This window comes from Sarcophilus harrisii, chromosome 1 (genome assembly GCF_902635505.1).
Source record: "Sarcophilus harrisii chromosome 1, mSarHar1.11, whole genome shotgun sequence".
NCBI classification, from domain to species: Eukaryota; Metazoa; Chordata; class Mammalia; order Dasyuromorphia; family Dasyuridae; genus Sarcophilus; species Sarcophilus harrisii.
Window position 1 is genome coordinate 280,313,974 of NC_045426.1, and position 15,742 is coordinate 280,329,715.

General features: G+C 36.0%; 1 protein-coding gene across 3 annotated transcripts in view; it reads right to left on the reverse strand.

Annotated features, from left to right (window-relative positions):
- ACO1 (aconitase 1) overlaps positions 1 to 15,742 on the reverse strand; it is an 89,161-nt gene that overhangs the window by 56,171 nt on the left and 17,248 nt on the right. The window lies entirely within an intron of this gene.

Consider the following 15,742-nt stretch of genomic DNA (forward strand, 5'->3'; position numbering starts at 1 on the left):
GCAATGAAACAAGATGATTTCAGTTTCAGAAAGTGAATTCTTAAAAACCATTATTATATAAAAGTTAAGTTCCCAGCTCATAAACATCTGACTTTCAAATGCTCTTTATGCATAAATAGAGTAGGTTGGGATTCTGAATATAGAAAGCCTTCTTCACTCCAGGAAAACTAGAACTAGAACTATAGTTCTTCATCTGAAAACATGTAGGAGTGATTTGTATTGGGAGACAAACTTATTCTCATGCAGACATAGAGAATTAATGTTAATGGGTATTATCTCCATCCAGGGTACTCCTGATGAATTAAGGATGGTTTTGAGGCCCAGACATGGCACCTGTGAATCCTAGGCAGATCTGAAAACTGTATCCTGTGTGTATTTACCCTTCACTGAAAGAAAGGTTACTTCACGAGCAATAACAGGAGAACACTGTACACAGCAACAGCAAAATTATGTGGTGATCAACTATGATAGACTTGACTTTTCTCAGCAATGTGATGATCCAAGACAAATGCAAAAGACTTGAGATGGAAAACACCATCTGTATCCAGAGGGAGAACTATGAAGATAATGTCTATCAAAACATATTATTTTCACCTTGTGTGTGTGTGTGTGTGTGTGTGGGGGGGGGGTGTTTGTCTTTTCTTTCTCATGATTTTTTTCTTTTTGATACAAATTTTTTTGTACAACATGAGAAATATGGAAATATGTTTAAAAGGATTGCACATGTTTAACCAATATCAGACTGCTTGCTGTCTTGGGGAGAGAGAAGATAAGGGAGGGAAGAAGGAAAATTTGGAACACAGAGTCATACAAAAACAAATGTTGAAAACCATCTTTATATATTATTTGAAAAAATAAAATACTATTAAGCAAACAAACAAAAAAAAAAGAAATATGACTTCAGTGACAGTGAAAGGAAAGAAAGAGGATTTGGGTTCAAATGCCGACACTGCCCACTTATTCTTACTGCGCCCTTAGACCAGCAATTTTACCTCTCTGGATCTCAGTTTCTTCATCCTCAATTAAAAATCAAATTGGAAATCCTAAAAATTAAAGGTGAATGAAACTGATTGGATGAAGTATTTTCTCCTATTCCTAGAACTTTGGGACTTTGAGAGGGTATTTGTTCTCTGGAAGAATGGACTTTGAACGAGAGATACAGGAAGTTGCAAGAAGCCTCATGACCTGTGGGAGGCAACCTGCAGTGGTGACTATTGATCAAGGATGATTCCATCCTTTTAGTCTATCCAATGAGAAGGCTTAAGTCCTTTTAAACCCTGGACAAGGCGGAAGCTGGTCAGGTTCCAGGAGCACATGGTGAAATTCGGGATGGCTCCCAGGTGTGTGTCTGGGCCTCTCCCTGCAGGGATTAAATAAATGTCTTCTCTTTGTACTTGATGATGTCTCTGATTAATTAATTGGATTGGGAAGGGGGTCTTTGTACCCAAACGGTCCCACACATCGGCAATACAATGATCCAAGGCAATTCCAATAGACTTAAAATAGAAAATGTCATCCACATTCAGAGAAAGAACTATGGTGATTGTAATGCAAATCAAAGCATACTATTTTCACTTTTTTGTTGCTTTTATGCAAATGTTTAAATGACTGCATACCTATATCAAAATGCTTGAGTCTTGGGAAGGGAGAAAAAAAAATTTAAAACTTCAAATCTTATAAAAGTGAAAGGGCAGCTAGGTGCAGCAGCTAGGAAAGATCACCAGCCTTGAAATCAGGAGGACCTGAGTTCAAATCTAGCCTCAGACACTTAACACTTCCTAGCTATGTGATCCTGGGCAAGTCACTTAACTCCAATTGCCTCAGCAAAAAAAAAAAAAAAAAGTGAATAAAGACTATATCTTCACATGCAATTGTAAAAAAAATAATATACTATTAAGCAGGGGGAAAATAAGGGTCTACATTCTTTACCCAATTGTCAAAAGGATCCATGGAAATCCTATAAAATGCAGAAAGAAAAGAAAAAAACTCAAAAAATCTTTAGAAATTCTGAAAGAGCTTTTGTCTTTCTAAGCATTTTAGGACATGCTATATTATGAAAGTACTCCTGACCTTCTCTGTATATTTATTTGACTTTTGTATCAACTTGTTTGCATACAGAGTTCAGTGCATAGTGTATTATATGAGCTACATATCATGAGAACTTGAATAGAGATCTCTTCCTTATAGTAAGCCCAGTGGCTTAATTTGTAATTAAAACATGGCTTCTGGACAAATACATTATCTCACAAGGAAGATGACTGTAAGAGTAGAAAAATGTTTATGCATTTCATTATTTAGATAAAAAAATCAATGAGACATAATAGCCTACAGGTTAGTTCCTCAGGATCAGAACAGATCTGAGCTAGAACCTTTGGGAACAGAAAAGGGAAGGAGAACCAGAGCTATCCTGGTGGGGAAACCAATGACAATGCAGCAAAATTTGGTTAATAATGTTATCTAAGGATGTTTTGTAATGATACTGATCAGGGCAGCATTTCCAGTTGCAGTGCATTAGTGAAGAGGAATGGGTCTACAATGATCAAGTGCCACCTAAGAAATTAAAAAAAACTCTGCACTAAAAAAGTCAGTGTACTTAAATGCCAGTATAATGAAGGGAAGTCAGAAAGTTCTACAGAAAAAAATTACCCTTGCAGTATGATGAGACTGATGTTCAACATCAAATGATATGATTCAGGAGAGCAATTGGCACTAAATGTTGGAGTTCAGTCATGTGATGAATTTACAATGGTCTTTCTTTTTGCTAAAAGGCAGATTTATTTTTTTATTTTTAATAACTTTTTATTGACAGAACCCATTACAGAGTAATTTTTTTACAACATTATCCCTTGCACTCACTTCTGTTCCAACTTTTCCCCTCCCTCCCTCCACCCCCTCTCCCAGATGGCAAGCAGTCCTATACATGTTAAATATGTCACAGTATATCCTAGATACAATATATGTGTGCAGAACCGAACAGTTCTCTTGTTGCACAGGGAGAACTGGATTCAGAAGGTAAAAATAACTCGGGAAGAAAAACCAAAATGCAAATAGTTTACATTCATTTCCCAGTGTTCTTTCTTTGGGTGTGGCTGCTTCTGTCCATCATTGATCAATTGAAAGTGAGTTAGGTCTCTTTGTCAAAGAAATTCACTTCCATCAGAATACATCCTTGTAATGGGTTGAAATTTGAGTTAGATGCACTTAGTATTGAAGTATATAATGATCTCCTGGTTCTGCTCATTTCACTTAGCATCAGTTCATGTAAGTCTCTCCAAGCCTCTCTGTATTCATCCTGCTGGTCACTTCTTACAGAACAATAATATTCCACAACATTCATATGCTACAATTTACCCAACCATTCTCCAACTGATGGGCATCCATTCATTTTCCAGTTTCTAGCCACTACAAACAGGGCTGCCACAAACATTTTGGCACATACAGGTCCCTTTCCCTTCTTTAGTGTCTCTTTGGGGTATAAGCCCAGTAGTAGCACTGCTGGATCAAAGGATATGCACAGTTTGATAACTTTTTGGGCATAATTCCAGATTGCTCTCCAGAATGGTTAGATTTGTTCACAACTCCACCAACAATGCATCAGTGTTCCACTTTTCCCGCATCCCCTCCAACATTCATCATTTTTTCCTGTCATCTTAGCCAATCTGACAGGTGTGAGTTGTCTTAATTTGCATTTCTCTGATCAAGTGATTTGGAACACTCCAAAAGGCAGATTTATTTATGAGAAGAGGTCACAGACAAAATGAAGAGACACAATAGACACCAAGAATAGTAAATATGAAATAGATTTGGGAGAGCATGTAGTTAGCAAGGAAAGGGATTTTAACAAATAACAAAGGAAAGGTAAGTTCCCCAATGGAACTCACAATTAACCAGGAAAAAGGGAATACACCATGAGTGGGAGTATGTCATTAGCTGGCAGACTAAATCCATAGATGAGTTAGTATCCTAAAAGAGTTAATTAGCTATAGCATGAGAAAAAGAGCATTTGGGGGGGGGGATGACCCCAAAGTTTCCCACCCCAGATGCGAGCTGAAAGAAGCCAGGAAATCCAGGACATGGAGATGAAGAGGGAGAACGTTCCAAGCATGAGGGAAGTTAGTGAAAGCAGAGTTGAGATTACCAACAAATAATATGGAAGAAAACCAGATGAAAGTGAGACTTCTATAACAATTAAGTAACAGCCACCTTTTGGAAGAAGTGAAAAAAAAAAAAAAAATGCAAGCTTTCAGCCAGACGTAGCACAAAAGATTGTGAGAAGTCATTCAGAAAAAGCTTCAAGATAGACTATAGTTAAAGGAATCTGTAACTAAGTCACAAAAAGGAAAGGATGGAAGATACTTGAACCCTTGGCCAACATGGAAATACCTGTCTCTTTCAGATGTTTTGAAATGGATGATACTGGAAAAAGATAACAGCAAAATTCCATGTTGTAAAGAGAACTGGACAAAGAACTTTCACCGGTTTGCCCATATTTTGTCACCTAATATGTGGGGTAAGAACATTAAAAAGGGTCTCACACCACTATTGATTCTGAGCCTCAAAGGTACTGTATCAGAGTATCTGTGCCAAAGAGAGCCCATATCCACTTAAGTTCCAGAGCAAATCTCGTACAAAGTCTAAATCCCAATGTACCAAAGATAGTATAGAAAGCTTGTATTTGGGGGACTTAGAAATTGGCAGCTATGGACTTGCTGTTACTTGTAGGCATTTTTTGATGTATCTCATTCTAGTACTTCAGGATGAAGTTCAAGGGCTAAGACTTGTGGCAGTCTGGTAAAGCCTATGAAAACCACCTCAGAATGATATGCTGTTGTCTACATTCAAAATGGAAGGAAATGCCAAATTTTAGTTAGAAGTTAGTGAAAATAAAAATGTAATATTTTTTCTCATCTAATATTTATGGATCCCTCGAAATCTATCCATAGACTCTAGGTTAATAGACTATTATGATCCTTCTGAAGAAAGGAAGAGTATTTCCAGTAATTTTTTTTTAACAATAAGTTCTGTCCCAGATGATACAGAAAGAAGCTATTTTGTTTCTTTGTTCCAATACATTAAAATTTTAGCTCAATCGTCTTTTGACTCACTGTCTAATATACCATTGTGGTCAACACCTTGACTTAATATAGCAATGGAAAGAAGATGTCCTAAATGACTATCATTTCCCTACCTTGTCTTAAGTTACTTTTTGAAGTTATAATTCACCCTTATTATTATTATTATTATTAAACTTACTGTTACCTTAAACCTCATACTTATCTATATTCTAGCAATGAGATAGCTGATGAAAATGAAGCTCAAGAGTTTGATCAATAGTGTCAATGAAATTGTCAGGTTTTAAATTTTAATTTACACTTACTCAATTTTTAATATCAAATTAATTTCAAGCAGAAAACTTTACATCTAAGTTCATTTTCATAGCAATAAATTTTTGGGTTACTTTCAGATTTTCTTCTTAAAATTAATTTATTTAATTTTTGAAAGCCAGTTTAACAATAAAGGTTGTTATTTCTATTACTAAAGGGATGTTCAACAATAGGCATGATTTTTTTCCCTGGGAAACTATTTTCTTGCTTATTTGTCCATTTAAAAATTTAAAATCTTCTCCACATACCCAGGTACTTCAAGGAACTATAGTCAGAGTTAATTATGGACTGTCATATCATAGCATTGACACTATTCCTCTAGCAGACAAAACAAAGATAAATTTGTTTTTAAAATTTCATCACCATCTAATTATTTTCAGGGAAAACTTTAATTTTAAGCTATTAGCAGAATGCTGTGGACATGGTAGGTCAATCATGAAATGCAACTGAAGATTATACCACAGCTGCATACATCAATATGGAATTAGGTACTATGTATTCATTTTTCCAGATTAGTGTTTCTGTATTATCTATAACAAGCAATTTGTTTTTCCTGAATACTCATAATGTGCATGACACTCAACATTACTATCACTGAAAGAATACACAGTACTTAAGTTCCAGAAGCTTAGAATCTAAAAAGATGATCTCTACATATCTTCTTCCATTAATTGTCAAATGTATATATTTTATTTTTCCCCTTAGTACTCCCCCCCCCCCATCACTTCTTGTATTTTTTTTTTAACTTTTACTAGATGAGAACAGAAAAGGAAATAAGAGACCAACCCTCTCCCCCCCCAGGAGAATTTTTTACTTTCCACATCTTTTAACCTAATTAATTATGTGACTATGAGTATAGGATCTACTTAGGAATTAACTATTTCCTTCTCATTTTCATTAATAATATGTGTGATTTATTAGTAGACCAAACCAGTCTGATGAAGATTTGATAGGTGAAGATAAATGCTTATTGACTAATTTGACTAAGAAATATGAAAGGAAGCATATGGATCAGTATTTACTGATAGATTATTTTGTTATTTGTACTTGAATTCCCGGCACCTTGGACAGTAACCAACCCATAATAGATGCTTAACTAAATACTTGATGGGCCATAGAGTCATAGATATAGAAGTAGAAAGAACCTTCGAATTAATTTAGTTAATTTTACAGATGGGAAGACTGAAAATAATAGAAATTAATTGATTTGACCAGCGTCACATTGATATTAAGTGAGAGTCAGCACGTGAACACAGGTCCTTTGATTCCAATAATTCTACTCTGCCCATGTTACATCCTCCTAACAAGATGAGTCTGATTAGCTGAAGTAACAAGCTAATCACAACACCTTGTTGTTACTGAACAATTTCTCTGCCTATCACTACAAGTGCCACTTTACAGAACTCTCAAGTATTATCTTTTTGACTGCTGCTTTTTAAATTCCAGCTCAGGTCCTATTGCACTTCCTGTCCTCAAAGTCAATCCCTTAATGGGACCCACATGTGCAAAAAATGTTTGTGGCAGCTCTTTTGGTAGTGGCTAGAAACTGGAAACTGAATGGATGCCCATCAATTGGAGAATGGCTAAATTATGGTATATAAATATTATATATCCTGTAAGAAACAACCATAGGATAATTTCAGAGAAGCCTGGAGAGACTTACATGGACTGATGCTAAATGAAGTGAGCGGAACCAGGAGATCATTATACATGACAACAAGACTATATGATGATCAATTCTGATGGATGTGGCTTTCTTCAACAATGACATGATTCAAACCAGTTCCAATTGTTTAGTGATGAAGAGAGCCATATACACCCAGAGAGAGGATTGTGGGAACTGAGTGTGGACCACAACATAGCATTTTTCACTCCTTCTGTTGATGTTTGCTTGCATTTTGTTTTCTTTCTCAGGTTTTTTTCTTTCCTTCTTGATCCAATTTTTCTTGTGCAGCAAGATAACTGTATAAATATGTATACATATATTGGATTTAACATATACTTTAACATATTTAACATGGATTGGACTACCTGCCATCTAGGAGAAGGGATGGGGGGAAGGAGGGAAAAATTTAGAACAGAAAGTTTTGCAAGGGTCAATGCTGAAAAATTACCCATGCATATGTTTTGTTGAATGTAATTTTTATTGCATCGTGGTCTGAAAAGGATGCATTTACTATTTCTGTCTTACTGCATTTGAGTTTGAGTTTCTATGTCCTAAGATATGGTCTATTTTTGTAGAGATTCCATGAACTGGTGAAAAGAAAGTGTACTCCTTTCTGTCTCCATTTTGTTTTCTCCAGATATCTATCATATCTAACTTTTCTAGTATTCTATTTGCCTCTTTGAGTTCTTTCTTATTTATTTTGTGGTTTGATTTATCTAATTCTGAGAGTGCAAGGTTGAGATCTTCCACTATTATAGTTTTGCTGTCTATTTCTTCTTGCAGCTCTCTTAATTTCTCTTTTAAGAATTTAGATGATGCACTACTTGGTGCATATATGTTTAATATTGATAATGCTTCATTATCTATGCTACTCTTTAGCAAGATATAGTGCCCTTCCTTATCTCTTTTAATTAGATCAATTTTTGTTTTTGCTTGATCTGAGATCAGGATGGCTACCCCTGCTTTTTTGACTTCACCCGAAGCATAGTAGATTTCGCTCCAACCTTTTACCTTTACTCTGCATGTATCTCCCTGCTTCAGGTGTGTTTCCTGTAAATAACATATTGTAGGATTCTGGCTTTTAATCCATTCTGCTAACCACTTCCTCTTTATGGGGGAGTTTACCCCATTCACATTTATGGTTAAAATTAATTTACTATTACAATTCTGTATTACTTGCCATCTTGTTAACCCTTGTTTATGCTTTTCTCCTTTCTTTCTTCCTTCCCCCCCTTCCCAGGATTAAACTTGTGAGCACCACTTGCTTCTCACAGTCCTCCCTTTTTAGTATCCCTCCGCCCCCACCTTAGAGTTCCTCCCCCTGTCTTACTCCTTTCCCTCACAGTTTCCATATTCCCTTCTGCTTAGCTTATTCCTTCCCTTTTTACTTTTCCCTTCTCACTTTTCAATGAGGTGGGAGAAGTTTCATGTAGTACCCCCACTTTACCCTTTTTCTGGTACAACGTCCTTTCCACCTCTAGTTTCTAGAACAAGGTACACATGTATTCTTTATACGTCTTTACAGCAGAAATATAGTTCCCAAGATTTCTTTTTACCTTTTTAGGTTTCTCTTGAGTTCTATATTTGTAGATTAAACTTTTTGTTAAGTTCTGGTTTTTTTCATCAAAAATAGGTGAAATTTGCTTATTTCGTTGAATGACCATCTTCTTCCCTGGAAAAAGATGCTCATTCTGGCTGGGTAAGTTATTTTTGGTTGCATACCGAGTTCCTTAGCCTTTTGGAATATCATATTCCAGGCCCTTAGATCCTTTAATGTGGATGCTGTGAGATCCTGGGTGATCCTTATTGTGGCTCTTCTATATTTGAATTGGGTTTTTCTAGCCGCTTGGAGTATTTTTTCCTTCGTTTGAGGGTTCTGGCATTTGGCCACTATATTTCTTGGTGTTTTGATTTTAGGATCCCTTTCAGTAGGTGATCACTGAATTCTTTCAATGTCTATTTTACCCTCTGTTTCTATGACTTCTGGGCAGTTCTCTTTGATAGTTTCCTGGAAAATAGTGTCCAGGCTCTTTTTTTCATCATATTTTTCTGGGAGTCCAATAATTCTCAGCTTGTCTCTCCTAGACCTATTTTCCAGGTCTGTGGTTTTCCCAAGAAGGTATTTCACATTTTTCTCCATTGTTTGATTTTTTTGGTCTTGCTTGACTGATTCTTGTTGTCTCCTTGAGTCATTCAATTCCATTTGTTCAATTCTGATTTTCAATGAAGTGTTTTCTTCACTCACTTTTTAAATATCTTTTTCTAATTGTCCAATTGTGTTGTTTTGTTCTATGGAATTTTTTTCCATTTCACCAATTTTATTTTTTAGAGAGCTATTTTCTGTTTCCAGTTCGCTAATCCTATTTTTCAAGGATTCGATTTCTTTATCCATTCTGTCTTTAAGTGAGTGGGATGACTTCTCCAGACTGTCTTGTCAAGTCTCCCTCTCCTTTTTCCATTTTTCTTCTATCTCTCTTGTGAGAGCCTTTTTAATTTCTTCTATGAGATTCATCTGTGCTGAGGAACAGATGATCTCCTCCTGTGGGGATTCACCTGGAGACAGTCTGTTTTTAGTCTCCTCAGGGTTTAGCATCTGCTCTCTATCCATGTAGAAGCTGTCAATGGTTAAGGTCCTTTTCAATTTTTTGCTCATTTTGTCAGAGAAGAATCAGAGACAAACTAGCAAAGAAAAAAAGAAAAAAACCCCAAATGGAATCTGCTTTTTTGGGGGGAGGGGCTAAGTGGTGTTACCGAGCTTCCTCTACAGGCTGCGGGGGCAGCAGAGAGGCACTAGCAGGACTGTGCTGTGCCTGGGCCCTGAGACTCTGAGATGCTGTGGGGGAGGGGTGGCCAGGTCTCAGAGAGACTCCAGCTGTTTGGGGTTGTATTCTTCACCCCCAGTGTTTTTAGCTTCTCTGCTGGGCTACTGACTTGCTGCCAGGGCAAAGTATCTGATCCTGTAGCAAAGCTCTCCCCATAGAGACGGCTGAGATCACACCCCACCCCCTCCGGTCTGCTCAGTTGTGAGCTGCCTGCCGAGCTCTCGATGCCGCTGCCCTCAGCCTGTGCCCTATCTAAAACAGTCCACGCCCTCCATTAAAAACAGACCTTTCCTGTAGAATCTCAAGGATGTCTTCTCTTGGTAACTATTTGTGGGGGGGTTTTTCAGTCAAGCATTAATTCAGAGGCTTGTAATGAGATGGATTCTGAGAGAAAGCACAGAGCTTACACAGCTGTGCCTCCTCTCCACCATCTTGGCTGGAAGTTCCCCAGCATATGTTTTGTAAATAAAAAGCTTTAATAAAATTTAAAAAATAAATTAAGTACATAGTTAAAAAAAAAAATCAATCCCTTGATGGATGACAGATCCTTGCTTTCAAGATCTTATGACTAGCACTGAATCAAGTTGCTGGAACGGTTTCCATTCTAGGAGCTACAGGCTACAACCTACGTTCTATTGAATTGGAAAGAGTTTTTCCTGCATCTTGGCCACCAAGGCAGATGTAAAGAGTCTAAAAAGAAAGAATACATAGTGGGGACTAAAAGGCCATTAGAAGTGTAGGGAAGCCATGTAGTATCTCTTCTTCTGTAGGTGAAACTAACCTGTTCAGGAGAAGATGAAAAGTTTGTGTGGGAAATCAATACAATTCATGATATTTTTCATTCTTTTGAAATCTTAACATTTTTGAGCTTAAGACAGTGCCTGAGATAAGTAGGTGTTTAAAAAAAAACAAAACCTGATATCTTGAAAATTGAGTACTAAGTGTCTTAAAATTGTTTTCCTCTAGCACAAATTTTGCCTATATTTGGTCATTTCTACTTCCTTATATGCAGCCTATGGTGCAGGGAATAGTATGGCAGGCCTGGAGTCAGAAAAACTCATCTTCATGAGTTCAAATCTGGCCTTATTAGTTACTTAACCCTAGTTAAGACCTTACAAATCATTTAATTCTGGTTTGCTTCAATTTCTTCATCTATAAAATAGAGAAGAAAATGGCAAACCACTCCAATATCTTTACCAAGAAAACATCAAATAGGTCACAAAGAATCAAGACACAAATGAAAACAATTGAGCTTTCTTATAAGGAAGTATTATATATAATACTAAGGTATTAGAATTCAAATGTAATAATTCCACTCGTACTGACCCATTTCAGAAGTATTTTTTCTTCTTTGTAGTTTCATCTGTAAGTGATAATTAATTAGCTTTCTCATTTTCACCTCAATTAATTTTTGTTATTTCTTCTGACCTCCTAATGGAATGCTTTTGCAAAGCAGCTTGTATTCTAAACTAATGTTATCTTCAAGAGCTATCTTTCTCTACTTGGCAAAAAGAAAAAAAAAATGTCTATTGTGGTTGATAATTTCAGCATGGATTTGGTCTTCTCATTGTGTTAACTGCTTTTTATTTGTTGAACTTATTTTTAAAAGGGTGACGATCAGGATTAATGTCTTTACTTTTATCTATTTCCGATTTTCTAGCATCAACATTTTGTTTAAATAGGTTGTGTTTGAGTTAATGTATTTTCAAGCAGTAATTTCTTTTTATCTTTTTTTAATATGATGTTAACTTTGACCCTTGCTCTAAATATGGTAATGATCTAATTATATTGCTTTTAAGTAATCTATAAGCTTCTGGCCTTTTATTTCTTAATGTCATATTACTTCTCGCAACATATTTTTCTCAAGATCTCTTCACTGTGCCAATCTTGAGATTGAAACCACCATTAATAAATGGGAACAATAACTGGCATGTATAAGGAATTTTTTTTAAATTATGAAACTCTTTGCATAATTTATCTCATTACAGCCTTACCACAACTCTTTGGGGAAGGTTCTACATGTATTATCACCTCCATATTATGGATGAGAAAACTGAAATAGACATTAAATCACTTATCCAGGGTCATAGAGCTAATAAATACTTAATTTATAGAATTCTGTCAAGTTGTTTACAGGGCCTCTATTTCTGGTCTCTTACAACAAGGTCAAATGACAAAGTATTCAAGAAAATGTTGCTTGTCTTTAGACACATGATGAAACCAACTCTGTCAATTCTTATATATGCTACTTTGAAGAAAGCAACTTTTATGTCTTCAGATTTTACTTTTAGTAAGATTTCAGTGGTACTGTCCATATAAGAAACAGTCAATTCACTGGTCACTAAAGGCAGAGATTTCATGTAAAGTGTACCAAAGTTCAGATAAAATTTGTACATATTCTGAAGTGATTAAGTGGACTTGGAGTCATAAAGACTTGAGTTCTAACTAGTATCAGTCACTTGTTAACTGTGTGACTGGTTAAATAAGTTTCCTCTTCTGTAAAGTTGAGATAATAACACTACCTCTCAATGGTATTGTCAGGGTCAAATGAGATGATATTTGTAAATACTTTACAAACCTCAAAATGCTAGATATACATATTAAAATCTGGAATGTTTCCTAACTTTGTTATAAAAGTAACAGAAAAGTAGCTTATTTTCAATTTCAGCCTCAAAAATAAGTTTAAAATGTTAAAAGGGTATAATTTAAGAAACAAAAGACTTGCTTCCCATTTTAAAATTCATTACAATAACTGAAAACCACTTTCAGAACGAATGAGTTTTTTTTTGTTTATTCGTTTAAACAGTAAAAACTATAAGGAAAGATCCTCATAATCTTAGTATCTAGATGCTCCAAAGGATATTTATCCATCAGCATGTGCTTACACGATACTTTGGGACATATAGACTTTCACATAAAAAAATGCTAAATTCCACAGTCTTGTCAAACAATCAATGCACACTAAGTGAGCAATCACTGATTGTGAATAAGCAGCCTAAAAGCTAGATATGTTTTTCTACTTTCCCGTAATAAGCTAGTCAGGGTAAGGGTAAAGTTGTTATAGAGGTGCTGTGTGCAACTCTTCATGACCCCATTTTGGGGATTCTGTGGGCAAAGACATTGGAGCACTTTGCCATTTCCTTCTCCAGCTCATTTTATAGAAAAGGAAACTGAGATAAAATGAATTGCCCAGGGTGACATGGCTATTAAGTATCTAAAGTCAGATTTGAACTCAAGAATATTGATTCCAGGCCCAGAGCTCTATCCCTTTGTACCATCTAGCTGCCTAGGATTATAATCACTGTAAATAACACTGATGATTATAATTATAATAATTGATTATAGGGTTAATGACTAAATCTTATAAGGAATTCTAAAGTCAGGAAATGGCAGATCAACCAGCCCTTCTTTAAGTCTTTAAGAACTGTCCACTGCACTGAAAAATTACTCTGCCCAGAATCAGAACCTGGAGGCAGAATGTGAATCCTACCCTTCCTGACTCTGAGGCCAATTCTCTATTGGCCAACTATTGAAATGTGCTATCTTTATACATGTACATACTGTTTAGAGGCCTCTCTGGGGAAAAAAAAAACGTAACTGGTCCCTTTGGAGATAGAAGCTGTAGACCTTATACAGGTTAGTATTACTCTCTCCCAATTAAGAGATACTCTAGAATCTATTGCCTAGAACAAAGTAAGCCTCCATCTAAAAATACTATGAATTACAAAAATGTTAGTATTCCGGCAAGAATTTTGTAAATATCTGACTATTTAATTAATTTTGCTCCAGGTGGTTTCCTTTGGAGATCACAGTTTCTATGCAGCTTTCAATTTGAAGCCAGAAAGCTCAGAATACTTTACATAGAGGGCAAACAGGAAAGGTTAAATTTTCCAAAGCAGTGAAACTCTCACCTATTACTAGTTGCAACGAGAACTTCAACTAACACTCACTTTCATTTACATACAATTCATGAGTCACCCTCAAAGAAAAATGCATATGCACATTTTAACAGGATTATCGATTTCCAGATCTCAGCAATCTCAGCCCAAGGGACAATCAGTCAATCAGTATACCAAGTTCCAGGTACTGTGCTAAATCCTGAGAATAAAAATAAAGGCAAAACACAGTCCATGCTTTCAAGAAACACAGTTTAATAGGGAAGTTCAAAAGATATACACAGATAAAGATAAAAGATATATAAAAGATAAACAGAGATATGTATATCTCTATCTTTTCCTATTTGAAGTGGATGAACTTCCCCAAAGGGACAATGTTAACCTCAAAGCTTGACCTCCTCTTTGAAAACTATGACCTATATTCCTAGATAAATGATATAAGTAGGATCTCAACTTAGAAAGACTTCCTTTTCCCTTCATGCTCAGGAAAATTGTTTAGTTTTATGCCAAATAAAACACTTTTGCTACCCTTCCCTCCCCCAGTTGTGCTTTTATATATAATGATAAATGAAGTGTTTAGATTTACAGGAAAACACCCAAGGAAAAATGGCTGGGTGCTGGCTGGGTGTATAACGTCCTCACATAGCACTATTTTAGAGAATAATGTAATTCAACATTCAACTTTTCTACAACCTTAGGATTGGACTATTTTTGGATGCCAGCAAGGCCTGCCATCCTCACAAAAACACTGAAAAAATACTTGTGAATGAATGTACATAGATATGACCAGAAATTATAGTCAGCAGACAATCCACTAGACTCTGTACTTGTTTCCATACTCGAACTATTCCAGGCAATGCTAATGAGAAGGCAATAAAAGGAGTACAATTGATGAACCACAAGAGGAACGAAGAATTGGATAATATATTTCAACTTTTTCAAAGCTTCAAAACGTAGTTGGACAAAGGAAGACAATGCACAAAATGTCTCTATAGCCTTTTGGCAACAATATCAACTTTACTTTGAAAGCCTAAGGACATCAACTAAGCATTTTCAAAATTTACGATTAAAGATAGTTAAGCTGAGAGGAAAGGAAGGCAAAGTGCATGTTTTCTTAGCCAGTTTGAAAAGTTTTTGAATTGTTTGATCTCTGCTCCAATACAACTCGCCCGCTATATTCCCTTGGATATTTTCCCATAAATTTAAATGTTCCATTTGCCACCACTCACAATGCTTAGCTGCATAATTTGGAAAAATGGGAGGGGGAAGAAAAAGTTTTATTTGGCATAAAAATAAACTGCTTTCTTCAACATGAGGAAGAAAGGAAGTCTTTCTAAGTTGGGATTGGGGTTATTATTAAGCTACGAATAGAGTACATAGTTTTCAAAGAAAAGGTCAAGCTTTGAGGTTAACAGTGTCCGGCTGGTTTGGGTTAGTGCATTAAGTTTAAATAGGAAAAGTACAAACTACCAGGCGCCCTCGACGAAAAAAAAAATCCCAAGCATTTCCTAGGTTGAAGCAACTTTTGGATAATTTCCACCGTCGTAGAGGTTAGTTTTTCTGGGAGTAGAAGGGTATTAAAAACATTTAAGTTCCTATTACTCAATTAAAACACCTTTCCATTTTTTAAACCTGACCCCAATTTGCCTTTGGGTTCTGTGCCTGTCTAGGTTTTATTACGTAGAAGTCTGTGGGAACAGAGCTCATGTGACCAATCCTCCCACCAAGAAGGTCCCGCACTCCTCCTCTCTATAGTCTGTTTTAAGTGTCTGAACGAAAGGAAATTCACCAAACAGGAATGACATTATGGGAAGGAAGAGTTCAAGCAAAAAGTGTTATAGAAGCAAGATATGAAGATCATCTAAGTGGATCTGCAAATTCCACTCGTGCCTTTGAATCATAGATATAAACTATAGTCATTTCCCCTTTCCCATTAAAAACAATCACCACCCACAAAATCAAGTATAAGAAAAA